Here is a 19,631-nt window from a genome sequence, read left to right as displayed (position 1 = left end):
TGTGATATTCACTCTAGAATGAGTCAGTGCCTTCAGGAGAGGATAGCAGACAATTGGAGTGGGGGAATGTATCACCCCGCCCCCCCCCCTCCAAAAAGTTGCTGACATCCAGGAAATAGCTGGTTAACAGACGCTGCAGGCCAACTTAGTCGTAAATTTAGGAACTATTTTGCACCCATTCATCCTATTCACCATTACCTTTCCTTTTAACTAATTGAGACTAGTTGAGTAATTTCTCAATTGTTACAACTTATATACCTATTCTTTAGGTAACAATTATGCAATGGTGTGACATAGAGGAAGAAAACGCAAGGAGGAGGTTCAACCATTTCACAATATCTCTATAAATGTTAACATATAACTTGATAATCCAAGCCACTGCCAATGTCAGCACTTTTCAGTATTTTACTCATGGTGACTGAAAAATGCTTACTTATTACTCACCATGTTTAACTGTTGTTCTGGTTGTAAAAATATTTGCATAACAAAAATAGCCTAGAAACTGCTGTTAGTATGGGTGACTAAAGTTTTCTAGGAGAATTCTCGCCTGCTTGTTAACACTCAATATTGTCATTTTAGCTACATGCACTAAGTTTAGAGAAGACACCTTAACGTACACTCATCCTCACTCTCCTGTTTCACCCAACGCCAATGTACAAGAAATTGATAAATCACTGGAGTCAAAGACAGATCAACGGAGTGAACAAAAGGAAGAACATCCAATTGGAGCCTATCTAGTTGCTGGGCAGACCATGGACTCCACAGGAGATCTCTGGGAAGATATGAAGAACACCAGCGTACTACTTCCGATGAAAAAAGTCTAACCGCTGATGATATGGAAGATGTTAAAAAAAGATCCAACAGCATTTGGTGGCATTGCTGATGGTGAGCCCTGTGTGTTTCCCTTCCTGGACCAACAGCACTTGAGTTGTACTACTGATGGATGAGACAATGAACAATTTTGGTGTGCAATAACCTACACCTACAATTGGGACCACAAGTGGGGATTTTGTGAAACTGAAGAAGAAGCCAGTCAAAGAAAACTTGCACAAGAGGCAGAGAGAATTTTCATCATATTGGAATGAAATGCGGAAAAGAAGGATATCAAATACTTGTGAAAGCAGCTGACATGGGAAATGCCAAGGCCATGGAGAAGGTGGGCTTTGCCATGCTGTTGGGTGATTGCCTGAAATTAAACATTGGAGCAGCTAAGAATTTATTTGAGCTGCTTACAGAGCAGGGATCTCTGAAAGGTCAAATAGCACTTGGATTCCTTTATGCGTCTGGAGTGGGAGTCCATTCAAGTCAAGCTGAGGAGTTGGTATTTTGCACCTTTGGAGTGCTTGGAGGAAACTTGTCACATATGATTTTGGGTTATAGATATTGGTATAGGAATCCCTCAGAGCTGTAAATCTGCACTAATGCATTACAAACTAATGGCAAATTATGTTGTCAATTATATACTTTTAACTGGTGGTTCAGAGAATTTGTCTTCTTGATGAAGCAGAACACTCTGGTGTTGGCAGTGGATGCTGGAAGATGACTTGATCCAATACTACCTATTCATGGCTGAACAGGGAGATGTCCAAGCACAGGTTGGACTTGGTCAATTGCATTTGCATGGATAACGAGGTGTGGAACAAAATGATCAGAGAGCCTTCAAGTACTTTAACCAAGCACCAGCTACTGGAAACTCTCATGCAGTGGCATTCCTTGGAAAGATATATGTAAAAGGTAGTAATGTTGTACCCCAGAACAATAACATGCTCTTCATTACTTCAGGAAATCAACAGAGATGGGTAATCCAGTTGGACAGAGTTGCCAAGTGGTTCACTTTTATGGAAAGGGTGTCCCAGTGAATCATGAATTGACACTGAAGTACTTTCAGAAAGCTGCTGAACAGGGGTGGGTGGGTGAACAGCTCCAGCTGGGTTTCATGTATTGCGATGGTGGAGGTGTGAAAAGAGATTACAAACAAGCCTTGAAGTATTTTAACCTTGCCTCACAAGCTGGACACATACTGACTTTTTATAATAAAAACAGAAAATGCTGGAAATACTCAGCAGGTCAGGCAACATCTATGGAGAGAGAAACAGAGTTAGCGTTTCAGGTCGATGACCCTTCATCAGAACTGGCTTTTTATAACTGGGCTCAAATTCATGCACAAGGCAGTGGAGTTTTCAAGATGGAGTTTTCGAGATGGCTCCTAGGCTGGCTGCTCCCAAGGGGGCTCCTCACTGTGCTCCTCTATCCTTGGCAATCCGCTGTCATCCTTTTTCCTTTCTCTCCCAATCTCCCCATTTCCATTGTTTAAGTTCCCCTGGCTCTAATAATGTGTGCATTTTAGCCCTAATTACAAGTTAACTGCTAGTTTAAACCACCACTGCCCATCCCCCTACCATGCCCATTCCCTGCTTTTCTCATTGAGCTCCTGGATCGCTTCTAAAATTTGGCTTCCAAATTCCTGGATTTCTCAGGACATCAAGACTATGCTTCTGCACTGGACTATACTGGTCTACACCACAAGACTCATCTGCTCTGTCTCTGATCTGCTGCTCTGTTGTGCTGTCAGCTGTGGCTCAGTGGGTAGCACACTCACCTCTGAGTCAGAAGGTTGTGGGTTCAAAATCCCACCCCAGGGACTTGAGCACATAAAGCTAGGCTGACACTCCAGTGCAGTGCTGAGGGAGTGCTGCACTGTCGGAGGTGCAGTCTTTCAGATGAGATGTTAAACCGAGGCCCTGTCTGTTCTCTCAGGTGGATGTAAAAGATCCCATGGCACTATTTTGAAGAAGAGGAGGGGAGTTATCCCCGGTGTCCTGGCCAATATTTATCCCTCAATCAACATAACAAAAACAGTTTATCTGATCATTATCACATTGCTGCTTGTGGGAGCTTGCTGTGTGCAAATAGGCTGCTGCGTTTCCTACATTGCAACAGTGACCCACTCCAAAATTACTTAATTGGCTGTAAAGCGCTTTGAGATGTCCGGTGGTCGTGAAAGGCGCTATATAAATGTAATTCTTTCTTTTTTAATTTTAAAGTATCTTTGATCAGCTTATAGCCCTTACCCCACCGCTGCTGTTCCCTGCTGAGCCTGTGACTGGCCTACTGGTTCTACTGGTTTTCCAGCTTCAGGCTCCTGGCTAGTGTCTGGTTCCTGGCTAGTGTTTTACTCTCCTGGGCTGAAGTAATTTTCCCCGCCGCTTCTGGATCGTATGCTGACCTCCAACTTCGTCATCATCTTTCTGCCCCGCAACCGATTCTGCGCATTTTCTGGATCTTCATTCCCGCAAAAATATCTCCATCCTCTGAAACTCTACCCTTCAAATAGCCTCTGGATTTCACTCACCCGCTACATCGGTCTGTGAACTTGGACAACAGTTCGTCGATGCTCCATGCTGACTCCACCCTACCAAGGTCAACTTTATCCCATCACGGGACCTCAGACTTTAACACTGGACTCTGTCCTAATGTCTCCTATCTATTCCCTGTTACTACTAGGATATACGTATATCCTAATAATTGCTAAGTAACCAGGCCTTTGTAACTTGAGTTTTCCCTGTGTCCATTCACGTGCGCATTTTGGCTGTCACTTCTATTTCCACTTTTTTCCCCCCTTTTTTACTTCTTTTCTCTCTACCCCTCCTAAACCCCTCTCTCCTGTCATCATGCCTCCTTTCATTTCTCTCCTCTCGGGTACTCTGCATCCCAAATTCCTACCCCAACCCTTAAGTATTCCTTGACCTTTCTACTCTCCTGCCACCATCCCAAGTTTGACTCCCTCTTAGATGAGCCTCTAGCTTTCCTCTGTGCCTCTCTTGGCATCCTCCGAAGGGCCCGTCGAGGCACTTTTTGCTGCCTCCTTATGAGCAGCAACCCCAACTTCCACACTCTCTCGCGACCTTTCCGCCCAGCGCGCCTGCTGGGTGTTAATCTTGCCAATCTCCTCCCCGTCCAACTCAGCCCTCCCAGGGCTGACCCTGTGGATTCTGCCAGCAGATCAGCTATCACCGCCCCTCTCCGCATCTCCCTCCAGAATGCCCGTTCACTTGTGAACAAAGCCCTTGCCATCCATAAGCTTAATGTGGATGAATGCATCGACATCATGGCATTGACGGAAACCTGGCTGAGGGGTGATGACACCTTCCCCTGAAATGAAGCCTCCCCACCTGGTTATACCATCCACCATTTGCCCCAACCAGACTGTCACGGTGGCGGTGTGGCTTATATCACCAAATTTCACCTTGGTCTGTCCTCCTACTCCTCTGGCACTTTCTCCTCCTTTGAGCATCTCACCTTGTTCCACCCCTCTCACCTCATTTAAAATCCTCTTTCTCTACCGCCCACCCAAGTACCATATAAATGTTTTCACCGAGGTATCTTCACTGCTTTCCTCCGTCAACCACTGCACCGAGCGACTTCTCATCCTCGGTTCAACCTCCATCTCAATTCATTGTGTTCTCTCTCGTCTGAGTTCATTACCCTCCTGTTATAAATCTCATCATCAAGAAGTAATGCTGGACGGCCAGCTGGTGGCGCCGTCCAAGGAGTATAAATACTCGGGCGTCGGCCCCAGCTTGCCAGGGACATTTTGTAAGACAAGGAACTAGTGAAGTACAACTAGACCTCCATGTTCTGAAACAAGTTGATTAAAGCCTTGCTTTATGCTCAAACCAAGTGCGTAGTGAGTTTTATTACGTCAATTTAATCAACTTGATATCGACTCCACGCTTTGGGTGATTTCGGGAACAGTTGGCTACGACTCGAACCATAGAAGGGAACTCAGACAAGTAATCGATCCATCATGGAGAAACTACTCAGCCCCGCCCATCTCGACCTGGACCCGAATTCACTTACAGCTGCTAAGGTATGGAAACACTGGTATCGTACTTTCAGCAACTTCCTCAGGGTGTGTGGTGAAAATGTTCCTGATAAATTAGAGATACTTGCGAATTATGTATCCCCTCATGTGTTTGATTATATCAAAGACTTTGTAGACTATGACGCCGCTATCCAAATACTACAGCAGCTATATGTCAAGTCCCCAAATGAAATTTTTGCTCGGCATCTACTGGCCACAACTCGACAACAACCCGGGGAATCACTTGACGAATTCCTTCAGAAACTTCGCAGGCTCAGCAAGGATTGGAATCTTAAAGCTGTTACAGCTGAGCAGTACCAGGAGGAGTTAATTCGTGATTCCTTTATTAATGGGATTGTGTCTCCCTTCATACGTCAGCGTCTGTTGGAGAATAAAACCCTTAAGTTACAGGCTGCCTATGACCAGGCATGTTCTCTGGACTTAGCAAAGAGGAATGCAGATACCTATCTTTCACCACGTGCACGGGCTGCTGCTATCACTTTTAGTGACTCCTTTGATAGGCCTCGGGCGGAAGCCCTCACGGATGACGACTCCAACCTGGCTGATGGCAACCCTACCCTAGAAACCTACACTGATGACGACCCCGCCCTAGCGGCATCTTGGCAATCCGGAAGGATGTGTTTCTTTGTGGAGGTGCGTTCCATTATAGGAAATTTTGTCCTGCTTGTAACGCAACCTGCAATCATTGCAGCAAGAAAGGTCACTTTTCTAAGGTATGCCAGTCAAGAGCTATTGTTAGTAAGAAAGGCCACTTTTCTAAGGTATACCAGTTGAGAGCTCCTGTTAGTTTTGCAGCTACTATCTATAAAACTGTTCCTCCCCCAAGAGCCACTACTAAGGTTACAGCTGCAATCTATAAAACTGCCCCTCTTCCCATCACAGCTGTTTTTCCCCAAAGTCTTTCCCATGCAGCCACAAAGGTTTCGGTAAATGGACACATTTTAAGTGCACTAATTGACTCATGCAACTCTGACAGCTTCATTAGTGAGCTGGCTGTCAGTAAGTTAAAACTGCGTATTTACCCCTCGGACAGGGAAATTGCAATGGCTCTGACGACACTGACCACCAATTCTTCCGGCTTTTGTCTTGTCGACCTTATCCTCAATGGCCGCACTTATTTCTCCACCTGGCTCGGGGTGCTCAAGAACCTATGCAGTGATGTGCTCCTGGGACAGGATTTCCAGAAACAACACAAAAGACTCACTTTTGAGTTTGGAGGGTCAAAGCCAGAGCTTACTATTTCCAAAGTACCGTTTTGTGCGCTTTCGGCGGCTTCTCTCGACGAGCCCTCCTTGTTTGCCAATCTTTCCCCCCAATGTAAGCCCATAGTCACTAAATCACGACGTTTCAGCCAAGATGATCGAGCCTTTATCAAGGCAGAAATCGCTCGCCTTCTAGCTGATGGTATCATTGAGCCATGTTCATCTTCCTGGCGGGCTCAAGTCGTCATTGTTAAAAATCCTCTGAAGCAACACAAGAAACGTCTTTGCATTGATTACTCGCAAACTATTAACCAGTATACCAACCTGGATGCCTACCCACTACCACGCATCGATGACATGGTCAATAACCTTGCCAACTACAAGGTATTTTCAACTTTTGATTTAAAGAGCGCATATCATCAAGTACCGTTAAAGGACTCTGACAAAAAATATACAGCCTTTGAGGCCAATGGTCAGCTTTACCAGTTTTGTCACCTTCCATTTGGGGTCACCAATGGGGTGGCTGTCTTTCAATGGACAATGGATAGCCTAGTCAAACAGGAGAACTTAACGGACACTTTTCCATATCTGGATAATATCACCATTGCTGGTCATAACCAGAAGGAGCATGATGCCAACCTCCAGAAATTTTTTGACGTTCTCTTTCGTCGCAACTTAACCTTAAATGAGTCCAAATCTGTGAAATCAGTACCATCAGTCAACATCCTTAGCTACTGGGTGGGCAACAGTGTCATCAAACTGGATCCGGAGCGACTTCGTCCGCTTCAGGAGCTCCCTCCCCCTACGAATCTCGGCTCTCTTCATCGGGCACTCGGCATGTTCGCTTATTATGCGAAATGGATACCCCACTTCACTGACAAGATCCAGCCCCTGCTTCACGCTAAGTCATTTCCATTGGAGCCAAAGACTATTTCAGCTTTCAACCTCCTCAAGCGACAACTGGAAACAGCCACACTTCGTTCCACTGATGAAAATCTTCCTTTCGTGGTCGAGTGCGATGCATCGGATGTGGCGATCTCTGCTACCTTGAATCAAGGTGGTCGACTCGTTGCATTTCTGTCCAGACCTTTGCAGGGTAGCGAGCTCCATTATCCTCCTGTCGAGAAGGAGGCTATGGCCATCATCGAAGCGGTACGTAAATGGAGTCATTTTCTCGCTCGTCACCATTTCACACTTATAACCGACCAGCGCTCCGTGGCCTATATGCTGGATAACCGGAAACGCACTAAGATCAAGAATAACAAAATACAACTCTGGAGAATGGAATTGGCTGCCTTTGGATACACCATACATTATCGACCCGGCAAAGAGAATGTGGCCCCGGATACCCTCACGCGGGCATTCTGCTCTTCTATGTCAACTTCGACTCTGGCGGATCTTCATACTGACTTATGCCATCCTGGCGTTACCTGTATGTTGCACTTTGTGCGATCTAAGAATTTCCCATTTTCTATGGAAGATGTGAAAAGAACGTGCTCCTCCTGTAAAATTTGTGCGGAGTTAACACCACAATTCTTCCGTCCATCGGATGGCTCGCTCATACACGCTATGCAGCCTATGCAGCGACTCAGCATTGACTTTAAAGGGCCATTGCCTTCCTCAATGCGGAAAACCTACTTACTGACTATGGTGGACGAATATTCACGCTTTCCCTTTGCTTTCCCCTGTCCCAATATGCTTACTTCCACAGTGATCAAATGCCTTGATCAAGCCTTTTCCTTTTGTGGTACGGCCAATTTCATCCACTCTGATCGGGGTCCCTCCTTCATGTCAAGCGAACTCAAAAGTTCTCTCTCCCAACGGGGAATCACCACAAGTAAAATGACACCGTACCATCCCATCGGAAACGGACAGGTTGAGAGATACAACGCTATCATTTGGAACGCTGTTCGTCTTGCGCTGAGGTCACGCAATCTACCAGACAAGCAGTGGGAAACTATGCTCCCTGATGCGTTGCATTCCATCAGGTCTCTCCTTTCTGCTTCTACCAATGTCACACCTCACGAGCGATTCTTCAGCTTCCAGCGTCGCTCCACCCATGGGACGTCTCTACCGTCATGGTTGGCAGCTCCAGGCCCCCGTGCTGCTCCGAAGATTCGTCCGATTGTCGAAAACTGATCCTCTAGTCGACGAGGTAGAACTTACGGACGTCAACCCCACGTATGCACACGTGCGGTACCCGGATGGCCGGGAGTCCACCGTTTCGCTCCGGGACCTGGCTCCCTGTCCGGCCGGTTCCGCGGACCCAACTGATGGAGGGATCCGCAGGGATGAGGCCAACACTCTGCGCTCCCCCGAGGATGATGCCCTACCGGGGACATCGAGGGATCTGCCGGCTGCCCCACCAGATCCGCTCGGGGAGCCAAGCGCTCCCTGTGGGATGACCACCCCGGGCCAGGACGCCGGTCAATCCCCGGCTAACCAATGGGACGAAGCCAGTTCTGCGCCTGTGGGGACCCGCACCCGGAGTCACGATCTCCCCAGCCTCCCTCGGGTCGATCAGAGCAACACGGGCCCTGTCGATCCACCGGTACGGATCAAGCGGTCCAAGGACCAAGACATGGTCCGGGGAGACGTGCCTTCTGGCCATAAACAAAAATCTAAAAGACTGCGGCTATTCGTGGTCCGCCTAATCCGTTAAGAGGAAGTCGTCGGACTTCCAAATCTTTTAGGCAGGACGTATATTACAATGCCCATTTTTCCTGGAACCCCATGTTTGAATCGCTCCAATCAGATTTCTGCTCCTGCCACAGTATCAAAAAGGTTATCAAAGTCACAAATGGTTCCATCATATGTGACTGTGACAGAGGTAAACTAACCCTCCTCATCCTTCTCGACCTGTCTGCAGCCTTTGAAACAGTTGACCACACCATCCTCCTCCAACACCTCTCCTCCGTTATCCAGCTGGGTGGGACTGCAATCGCCTGGTTCCATTCTTATCTATCTAATCGTAGCCAGAGAATCAACTGCAGTGGCTTCTCTTCCTGCTCCCGCACTGTTACCTCTGATGTCCCCCAAGGATCTATTCCTATTTTTCATCTACATGCTGCCCCTCGGCGACATCATCTGAAAACACAGCGTCAGTTTCCACATGTACGTTGACGACACCCAGATCTACCTCACCACCACCACTCTCGACATCTCCATGGTCTCTAAATTGTCAGACTGCTTGTCCAACATCCAATACTGGATGAGCGGAAATTTCCTCCAACTAAATATTGGGAAGACAAAAGCCAGTGTCTTAAGTCCCTGCCACAAACTCCTTTCCTTAGCCACTGACTCCATCCCTTTCCCTAGAAACTGTCTGAGGCTGAACCAGGCTGTTCACAACCTTGGTGTCATACTTGACCCCAAAATGAGCTTCCAACCACATATCCGCAGCATCACTAAGACCGCATATTTCCACCTCCGGAACATTGCCTGACTCTGCTCCTGCCTCAGCCCATCTGCTACAGAAACCCTAATCCATGCCTCTAGATTTGACTATTCCAACGCACTCCTGGCCGGCCTCCCACGTTCTAACCTATGTAAACTTGAGGTCATCCAAAACCCGGCTGCCAGTGTTCTAACTCGCACCACATCTCGTTTACCCATCAACCCTATGTTCACTGACCTACATTGGCTCCCAGTTAAGCAACACCTCAATTTTTATAATTCCCATCCTTGTTTTCAAATCCCTCCATGGCCTCACCCCTCCCTATCTCTGCAATCTCCTCCAGCCCACAACCCTCCGAGATATCTGTGCTTCTTAAAACCTACCTCTTTGACCAAACCTTTAGTCATCTGCCCTAATATCTCCTTTTGCGGCTCGGTGTTTGTTTGATAACGCTCCCGTGAAGCACCTTGGGACATTTTACTACATTAAATACTACTATAAGCGCATGTTGTTGTTGTTGTTGTTGTTCCTAACACTTTGTAAACTAGGTATGATGTATTCAATGGAGTACCTGAGTGAAACCACATTCCCAGAGATGTGGCTGCAGGTTGATTTAGCCTCTGATTCACAGGTCCTATGGGAGTATGTCTCATGAATGTCACACTGCTGCTTTAGAGGCTTTGGGTTCAAAGCTACAAGATGTTTTCTTGTCCAGCTTTAACGTTCTGGAGATTGGAAGGAGATAACCTTGAAGTCAGGATTCACAGATCTCACCACTGCCCTGATGTCTGCTTTTATGCAGATCAGTGGAAATGCTGAGCGAGTGCACAGTAACAGTGGCATGGCTGGAGTAGGTAAGGATGAGACTGCTGTTTATTTCAGCATTTCTGTTTTATTTCAGATTTCCACAATTTGTACGTCATAATAAGAAACAATGGCTAACTAGACTGAAAAATAAATACAGAGCTATGTAAGGCTTAAACAGCTCAAGTCAGGAGCCACTTGCAACAGCAGGATTCACATGTGCTATGTATAAGCCCTGTTCACATAATGAAAATAGCAGGTCTTACTCAAATGCATGTAAACACTTTTGGAATTAGTTCTTTGATATCATAATCACTGGTTCTTTTATAACATGTCTGCTACTTAGTCCTGAGGCAAGCCTCTAACAGACCGCAGTCCAGGTGCATTTTTCTCCACCTCATTCGTTGTGTTCCTTTCTTCTTCCGACAAAACTTCTGGTTATTTATTACATGCTATTTATATTGGTTTAGTAATATAGATGCCAGGGAGATAAAAGCATTGAGGTCAATAATGCAGTCTGCAGCTTCCATAGAAACATAGAAACATAGAAAAATAGGAGCAGGAATAGGCCATTCAGCCCGTCGAGCCTGCTCCGCCATTCAATATGATCATGGCTGATCCTCTATCTCAATATCATATTCCCGCTCTCTCTCCATACGCCTTGATGCCTTTTGTGTCTAGAAATCTATCTACCTCCTTCTTAAATATATTCAGTGAATTGGTCTCCACAGCCTTCTGTGGTAGAGAATTCCACAGGTTCACCACCCTCTGAGTGAAGACATTTCTCCTTATCTCAGTCCTAAATGTCCTACCCCATATCCTGAGACTGTGACCCCTCGTTCTAGACCCCCCAGCCAGGGGAAACATCCTCCCTGCATCCAGTCTGTCTAGCCCTGTCAGAATTTTATATGTTTCAAATAGATTCCCTCTCATTCTTCTAAACTCTAGTGAATACAGACCTAGTCGACCCAATCTCTCCTCATACGACAGTCCTGCCATCCCAGGAATCAGTCTGGTGAACCTTCGCTGCACTCCCTCTATGGCAAGTATATCCTTTCTTAGGTAAGGAGACCAAAACTGCACACAGTACTCCAGGTGTGGTCTCACCAAGGCCCTGTACAACTGTAATAAGACATCCTTGCTCTTGTACTCAAATTCTCTTGCAATGAAGGCCAACATACCATTTGCCTTCCTAACTGCTTGGTGCACCTGCATGTTTGCTTTCAGTGACTGGTGTACAAGGACACCTAGGTCCCTTTGTACATCAACATTTCCCAATCTATCACCATTTAAATAATACTCTGCCTTTCTGTTTTTCCTACCGAAGTGGATAACTTCACATTTATCCACATTATATTTCATCTGCCATGTATTTGCCCACTCACTCAACTTGTCTAAATCGCCTTGAAGCCTCTTTGCATCCTCCTCACAACTCGCAATCCCACCTAGTTTCGTGTTGTCAGCAAACTTGGAAATATTACATTTGGTTCCCTCATCCAAATCATTGTTAACAGGCAGTTAATAGGCTTTAACCCCTTCCCGCCTCCAAGGAGATGGGATCCGGGGCAGGACGGCTTCCCGCCTCCTGGCAAGCAGGCACGGAGGTAGGTTGGGGGTGGGTTTGCCACCCGCCCCCAAATTCTGCAACATTCCCGGCAGTCCCACCTCCATACCCACCTCCTCAGGGCTGAGAAAATCCAGCCCTAAGGCCTACTCATGGCAGTATATGCACCGTGCCATATAGTGCAGTTTCAAGTGCTGTTGTACATAAGAACATAAGAACATAAGACGTAGGAGCAGGAGTAGGTCATTTGGCCCTTTGAGCCTGCTCCGCCATTCAATAAGATCATGGCTGATCTGATCTTGACCTCAAATCCACTTCCCTGCCCGTTCCCCATAACCCCTGACTCCCTTACCTTTCAAAAATCTGTCTATCTCCACCTTAAATATATTCAATGACCCAGCCCCCACAGCTCTCTGGGGAAGAGAATTCCAAAGATTCACGGCCCTCTGAGAGAAGAAATTCCTCCTCATTTCCGATTTAAAAGGGTGCCCCATTATTCTGACATTATGCCCCCTAGTTCTAGATTCCCCCACGAGGGGAAACATCCCCTCTGCATCTACCCTATCAAGCCCCTTCAGAATCTTATATGTTTCAATAAGATCTCCTTTCATTCTTCTAAACTCCAATGAGTATCGGCCCAACCTGCTCAACCTTTCTTCATAAGGCAACCCCTTCATCTCCGGAATCAACCTCGTGAACCTTCTCTGAACTGCCTCCAATGCAAGTATATCCTTCCTTAAATAAGGAGACCAAAACAGTACGCAGTACTCCAGGTGGGTCTCACCAACACCCTATACATTTGTAACAGGACTTCCCTACTTTTATACATAGAAACATAGAAGATAGGAGCAGGAGTAGGCCATTCGGCCCCTCGAGCCTGGTCCGCCATTCAATGAAATCATGGCTGATCGTCCAAATTCAGTACCCTGTTCCTGCCTTCTCTCCATATCCCTTGATCCCTTTAGCCTTAAGAAATATATCCAACTCCTTCTTGAATATATTTAATGAATTGGCCTCTACTGCCTTCTTTGGTAGAGAATGCCACAGGTTCACCACTCTATGGGTGAAGAAATTCCTCCTCATCTCTGTCCTAAATGGCTTACCCCTTATCCTTAGACTGTGACCCCTGATTCTGGACTCCACGACCATTGGGAACATCCTTCCAGCATCTAGTCTGTCTAGTCCTGTTAGAATTTTATAAGTTTCGATGGGATCCCCTCTCATTCTTCTAAACTCCAGCAAGTACAAGCCCAATCGACTCAATCTCTCTTCATACGTTATTCCTGCCATCCCAGGTATCAGCCTGGTGAGTCTTCGCTGTACTCCTTCCATGGCAAGAACATCCTTCCTCAGATAAGGCGACCAAAACTGCACACAATACTCCAGATGTGGTCTCACCAAGGCCCTGTACAACTGCAGCAAGACATCCTTGTTCCTGTACTCAAACCCTCTTGCTACGAAGGCCAACATACCATTTGCCTTCTTAACCGCCTGCTGCACCTGCATGCTTACTTTCAGCGACTGGTGCACAAAGACGCCCAGGTCTCGTTGCACTTACCCTTCTCCCAATCTATTGCCATTCAGATAATAATCTGCCTTCCTGTTTTTGACACCCAAGTGGATAACCTTGCATTTATCCACATTATATTGCATCTGCCATGCTTCTGCCCAATCACCCAACCTGTCCAAATCATACTGGAGTTTCTCGGTATCCTCCTCAAAGCACACACGCCCATCCAGCTTTGTGTCGTCTGCAAACTTGGAGATATTACATCTAGTTCCCTCATCCAGATCATTAATATATATGTTGAGAATAGCTGGGGTCCAAGGACCGATCCCTGCGGTACCCCACTAGTCACTGCCTGCCACTCGGAAAAAGAGACGTTTATTCCAACTCTTTGCTTTCTGCCTGCCAACCAGTTCTCTATCCAAGTCAATACCTTGACTCCAATCCCATGTGCTTTAATTTTACACGCTAATCTCATTTGCGGGACCTTATCGAAAGCCTTTTGAAAATCCAAATACACCACATCCACTGGTTCTCCCTTATCTATTTTACCAGTTACATCCTCAAAAAATTCCCGTAGATTATTCAAGCACGATTTACCTTTTGTAAATCCATGTTGACTTTGTCCGATCCGGTCACTTTTTTCCAAGTGCTCTGCTATTACATCCTTTATAATGGACTCTAGCATTTTCCCCACTACCGATGTCAGGCTTACTGGTCTGTAATTCCCCGTTTTCTCTTTACCACCCTTTTTGAACAGTGGGGTAACATTAGCTACCCGCCAATCGATGGGTACTGTTCCAGAGTCTATCGAATTTTGGAAGATGACCAGCAATGCATCTACGATTTCTAGGGCCACTTCCTTAATTACCCTAGGATGTAGATTATCAGGCCCTGGGGATTTATCGGCCTTCAATCCCATCAATTTCCCTAACACCATTTCCCTACAAATACGGATTTCTATCAGTTCCTCCCTGTCATTAGACCCTATGTTCCCTGACATCTTTGGGAGGTTATTTGTGTCCTCCTTTGTGAAGACAGAACCAAAGTATGTATTTAATTGGTCTGCCATTTCTTTGTTCCCCATTATAAATTCCCCTGATTCTGACTGCAAGGGACCTACGCTTGACTTCACCAATCTTTTTCTCTTTACATATCTATAAAAGCTTTTACAGTCAGTTTTTATGTTCCGTGCAAGCTTACTCTCATACTCTATTTTCCCCCTCTTAATTAATCCCTTTGTTCTCCTTTGTTGAATCCTAAACTGCTCCCAATCCTCAGGTTTACTGCTTTTTCTGGTCAATTTATATGTCCTCTCCTTGGATCTTATGCTATCCCTAATTTCCCTTGTTAGCCACGGTTGAGTCATCTTTTTTGTTTTATTTTTATGCCAAATTGGGATGAACAAATTCTGTAGTTCATCCATGCGATCTTTGAATGTTTGCCATTGCCCATCCACCGTCAACTCTTTGAGTGTCATTCCCCAATCAATCCTACCCAACTTGCACCTCATACCATCGTAGTCCCCTTTATTTAAATTCAGGACCCTAGTCTCTGAGTCAGCTATTTCACTCTCCATCTTAATGAAGAATTCTGACATATTGCGATCGCTCTGACCCAAGGGGCCTCACACAACAAGATTGCTAATTAATCCTTTCTCATTACATAATACCCAGTCTAAGATGGCCTGATCTCTAGTTGGTTCCTCGACATATTGGTTCAGGAAACCATCCCGTATACACTTCAGGAATTCCTCCTCCACAGTACTGTTACTAATTTGGTTAGCCCAATCTATATGTAGATTAAAGTCACCCATGATAACTGCTGTGCCCTTATTGCACGCTTCTCTAATTTCCCATTTAATGCCAACCCCGACCTCCGCATTACTGTTTGGAGGTCTATATACCACTCCCACTAACGTTTTCTGCCCCTTGGTATTTTTCAGGTCTACCCATACAGATTCCACATCATCAGAGCTACTATCCTGCCTTTCAATTGTGTTAATCCCCTCTTTAACCAGCAATGCTACCCCACCTCCTTTTCCTTTTTGCCTATCTTTCCTGAATATTGAATACCCCTGGATATTGAGTTCCCAGCCTTGGCCAGCCTGGAGCAATGTTTCCGGAATCCCAACCATATCATATTTGTTTACCTCTATTTGCGCAGCTAATTCATCCACCTTATTACGAATGCTCCTTGCATTAAGACAGAAATTCAGTTAGGGGCGCCCAGCTCGCCTGGGCGCCGGAATTACCGCTGCGCGCGGAGCCACTTGCGCCAGCGGGAAATTCAGTTTCAGCGCCCCAAGTGGAAGCCGGCCGCTAAACAAGGGTTTCGGCGCCCCGCTTGGGGCGCTGAAACTGAATATCGGCGTGTAAAGTGCCGCAGCACCACCCGCTGCGGCACGGCAGCCTGCGGTACTGCAGGCCTTCCTCTCACTCTTAAGGGGGAGGTGCCTGCAACAGCGCGATCCCCGCTCGCGAGTGCCGGCAAATGAGCCCGGCACCAAGGAGAAGTGCCGGGCTCTCTGGAAACAGCCGGCAATGCCGCGGCGGGGGGGGGGGTGTAGGAGGCCGGGGACGGAGGTGCGGGCAGGCGGCCGCCGAAAAAGCGGCCGGCCGCGCCTCCACCTTAACTCGCCCCACTACCGGCACAGGTAGGCCCCGTGTACCGGTCGCTGTCTGTGGCCGGCGCGGGGGAGGCAGCAGCAACCAAATATGGCCAGCGGGGCGATAGCGGGGCGCTGCGCACACCGATGACGTCATCGGTGGCGGCGCAGCGCTACTGGCTAACGCCGCCATTAGCGCCCCGCTAAATATTGCGGTAGGTTTGCACAGTGGCGCAAAAGCCCTCTTTGGGCGCAAACTGGTGGCACAGGCCACTGAATTTCTAGGCCAAAGCCTTCAGGCTTGTTTTTTTAACGCTCTTAGATCTTTTAGAATTATTATTTACTGTGGTCATGTTTGATTTAAACCCTTAACTTCTCTGCCTGCCTCTTTTGTTTTTCTCCTTCCTGTCTTTTGCTTTTATCCTTGTTTCCCTTTCCTCTATCTCTCCGCTCAAGTTCCCAACCCCCTGCCATATTAGTTTAAACCCTCCCCCAGAGCACTAGCAAACACTCCCACTAGGACAATCCTCTATCCATGCTAATATAGTACACCCAACCCCGTGAGCTCTTATCTTGTGTAGTAACCTTTTAAGTGGCACCTTATCGAATGCCTTCTGGAAATCCAAATACACGACATCTATTGGTTCCCCTTTATCCACCCAGCTCGTTACATCCTCAAAGAACTCCAGCAAATTTGTCAAACATGATTTCCCTTTCATAAAACCATGCTGACTCTGCTTGACTATATTTTGATTTTCTAAATGTCCTGCTATCACTTCCTTAATGATGGACTCCAGCATTTTCCCAAATGACAGATGTGATGCTAACTGGTCAATAGTTGCCTGCTTTCTGTCACCGTCCTTTCTTAAATAGGGGCGTTATATTTGCGGTGTTCCTGTCCGCTGGGACCTCTCCAGAATCCAAGGAATTTTGGTAGATTATAACCAATGCATCCACTATCTCTGCAGCCACCTCTTTTAAGACTCTAGGATGCAGGCCATCGGGTCCAGGGGACTTGTCCACTTTTAGTCCCATTAGTTTGCCTAGTACTTTCTCTCTAATGATAGTGATTGTTTTAAGTTCCCCCCCCCACCCCAATAGCCCCTTGATTATCCATTATTGGGATGCTTTTAGTCTCTTCTAACCTGAAGACCGATACAAAATATTTGTTCAAAGTCTCCGCCATTTCCCTGTTTCCCATTATTAATTCCCCAGACTCATCCTCTAGGGGACCAATGTTTACTTTAGCTACTCTCTTCCTTTTTATATACCGGTAGAAGCTCTTACTGTCTGTTTTTATATTTCTTGCTAGCTTACTCTCATAAGCTATCTTCTCTCTCTATCATTTTTTTAGTCGTCCTTTGCTGGTTTTAAAAAAATTCCCAATCCTCTGGCCTTTCAGTATTTTTCGCAACATTGTATGCTTTTGTTTTCAATTTGATACCATCCTTTACTTCCTTAGTTAGCCACGGATGGTTCATCCTTCTCTTAGAGTCTTTCTTTCTCACTGGAATATATCTTTGCTGAGATTTATGAAATATCTCCTTAAATGTTTGCCACTGCTTTTCTACCTTGTAATATATTTTCCCAGTCTACTTTAACCAAGTCTGCCTTCATACCTTGTAATTACCTTTGTTTAAGTTCAGGACACTAGTTTGAGACCTAGCTTTCTCACCCTCAAACTGAATTTGAAATTCTACCATGCTATGATTACTCTTCCCAAGAGGATCCTTCACTTCGAGATCATTAATTAATCCAGCCTCATTACACATTACCAGATCTAAAAAATAGTCTTCTCCCTGGTTGGTTCCGCAACATATTGTTCCAAGAAACCATCCCGTATATACTCTAAGAACTCTTCCTCAAGTCTACCTTTGCCAATTTACTTTGTCCAATCAATATGAAGATTAAAATTTCCCATTAATTTAGTTGTACCTTTCTTACAAACCTCTATTATTTCTTGATTTATACTCTGTCCTACAGTGTGGCTACCATTTGGGGGCCTGTATACCACTCCCACCAGTGACTTCTAACCTTTATTATTTCTTATCTCCACCCAAACTGATTCTACATCTTGATCTTCTAGGCCAATATCATTTCTCATTAGTGCACTGATCTAATCCTTTATTAACATAGCTACACCACCTCCTTTTCCTTTCTGCCTATCCTTATGAAATGGCAAATACCCCTGAATATTCAGTTCCCAGCCTTGGTCACCTTGCAACCACGTCTCTGTAATGGCTATCAGATTATACCCATTTATTTCTATTTGTGCTGTCAACTCATCTATCTTGTTACAAATGCTGCGTGCGTTCAGATATAGAGCTTTTAATGTTGTCTTTTTACCATTTTTCCCTACTCTGACCCCTCTTTCTGATGCACTCTTATGTGTATACGTTCTGTCGCTTCCTGTCAAACTCTGGTTTTTAGAGCCTGTGTACAAAATGTATGCATGGCTCATTGAGGCTCCCATTGAATGAAAATTACGCACAAGTCCCCTAATGCACTTGGAGAGGCTAATGAGTGCTCCCAATACTCAGGGCCTGTTTGCATTTGGTGCTTCAAGGGAACATGCAGCAATATTGAAATTTGGCCTTGCTGGGCGGCCCTCTCCTCCATTTGGGACCATGCCTCCACTCACATCACCCTTCCCACCCCCCCACCCCTACTTCCTTCTGTGTCCGCACCTGGAAAAAACTCTCTCCCAACTCTGTTACAACTACACTTACAAAATCCCAACTGTCCATTCGCCACAACATTTCTGCAGCTACCAGCCTGCTCAGCCACACCCTCACCACCACTTCTGATGCCCTTGTCCCTATTAAAACTATTACTCTCTCTCACCCTGGCCCCCCCCCCCGCTACGGCCCTCATCTTCACTCCCTTAAGTCCAAGGGACGCAGACTTGAACGGATATGGTGGACAAGTGGTTTAGCCATTCACCACCAGATGTGGCTGGATCACATAAAGCATTATTGGGTCCTGCTCTATTCTGCAAAAGCTGCTCGCTGTTCCAGGATCATTGTGGAATGCAAAGATAACCCCCAGCTTCTATTCTCTACTGCTAACCATTTTTTAAATGCCTCTCCCCTGTCTCCTTGAACCTCACCTCCAACACTAAGTGAGGAGCTCATGAACTTCTTTGTCTCTATGACTTAGACCATCTGATCAAGCTGCCTCTATCACTTCCCTTCCTTCCCCTAGCCCATCGAGCCTAACTTCCTCTAAGATTCCCCCTTACCCTAGCCCTGAACTCACATCTTTCTCCAGTTTCTCTCCGGTCTCCCCTCATGACCTCTCCATGCTCATCTTGTTCAGGAGACCCACTTCCTGCTCCCTTGACCCTATTCCCACTAATCTGCTGACCACCCAACTTCCTTTTCTTGCTCCCATATTAGCTGACATTGTAAACGGTTCTCTTTCCTCAGATCCTGTCCCCCTCTCCTTCAAATCTGCCGTCATCACCCCTCTCCTCAAAAAAACAACCCTTGACCCCTCCATCCTTGCAAACTACTGCCCTATCTCGAACCTCCCTGTCCTCTCCAAAGTCCTTGAATGCGTTGTCGCCTCTCAAATCAGTGCCCATCTTCCCCAGAACTCCATGTTTGAATCCCTCCAATCAGGTTTCTGCCCCTGCCACAGTACCGAAACAGCTCTCATCAAA

General features: G+C 46.2%; 1 pseudogene; it reads left to right on the top strand.

Moving 5' to 3' along the window:
* The window catches only part of LOC147124301 (protein sel-1 homolog 1-like), a 58,740-nt pseudogene that overhangs the window by 11,036 nt on the left and 28,073 nt on the right, over positions 1–19,631 (top strand).

Source organism: Somniosus microcephalus, chromosome 1, assembly GCF_052327205.1.
Source record: "Somniosus microcephalus isolate GS21.2 chromosome 1, FLI_Smic_1.0, whole genome shotgun sequence".
Classification (NCBI taxonomy): Eukaryota; Metazoa; Chordata; class Chondrichthyes; order Squaliformes; family Somniosidae; genus Somniosus; species Somniosus microcephalus.
The sequence above is the reverse complement of the archived record's forward strand: the minus strand, read 5'-3'. Positions and strand labels throughout refer to the sequence as shown.